The sequence below is a fragment of the Seriola lalandi genome, unplaced genomic scaffold (genome assembly GCF_002814215.2).
Source record: "Seriola lalandi dorsalis isolate HSWRI2012SDOR001 ecotype SW California unplaced genomic scaffold, Sedor1 jcf7180002054980, whole genome shotgun sequence".
NCBI classification, from domain to species: Eukaryota; Metazoa; Chordata; class Actinopteri; order Carangiformes; family Carangidae; genus Seriola; species Seriola lalandi.
This window is the reverse complement of record NW_019525530.1, coordinates 382,027-382,866: the sequence shown is the minus strand read 5'-3', so window position 1 is coordinate 382,866 and position 840 is coordinate 382,027.

Below are 840 nucleotides of genomic sequence, written 5' to 3'. Positions count from 1 at the left end.
ACGCTCAACCTCCGTCTCGTTGATGAGCAGGGGGGCGGGTGTGTCACTCCTCTTCCTGAAGTCCACAATGAGTTCTTTGGTCTTCTTGATGTTGAGGGCCAGGTTGTTGTCGGCGCACCACTCTGCCAGATGCTGGACCTCTTCTCTGTACGCTGACTCATCGTTGTTTCTGATGAGGCCAATCACCGTTGTGTCATCTGCAAACTTGACGATGGAGTTGGAACCATGTACAGGTGTGCAGTCGTAGGTGAAGAGGGAGTAGAGGAGAGGACTCAACACGCAGCTTTGAGGGACGCCGGTGTTCAGGGTGAGGGTAGAGGAGGTGTGGTTTCCTAACCTAACAGACTGGGGTCTGTTGGTCAAGAAGTCCAGTATCCAGTTACAGAGGGAAGTGTTGATACCCAGGTCGCTGAGTTTGGTGATCAGCTTGGAGGGGATTATGGTGTTGAATGCTGAACTGAAGTCTATGAACAGCATTCTCACATAAGTGTTGTTATTGTCCAGGTGAGAGAGGGCGGAGTGTAGTGCCATGGAGATGGCATCTTCCGTACTCCTATTCTGGCGGTATGCGAATTGGAGGGGGTCCAGGGTGGGTGGTAGGAGGGTTTTAAGGTGAGCCAGGACCAGCCGCTCTAAGCACTTCATGATGGTGGGGGTGAGTGCAACAGGGCGGAAGTCGTTGAGGCTCTCAGCCTTGGAGTGTTTGGGCACTGGCACGATGGAGGTGGTTTTGAAGCATGTGGGGACAGCTGCTTGGTCCAGGGACAGGTTGAAGATGTCGGTCAGGACCTCAGCTAGCTGCCCTGCACAAGCCCTGAGCACGCGTCCAGGGATGCCATC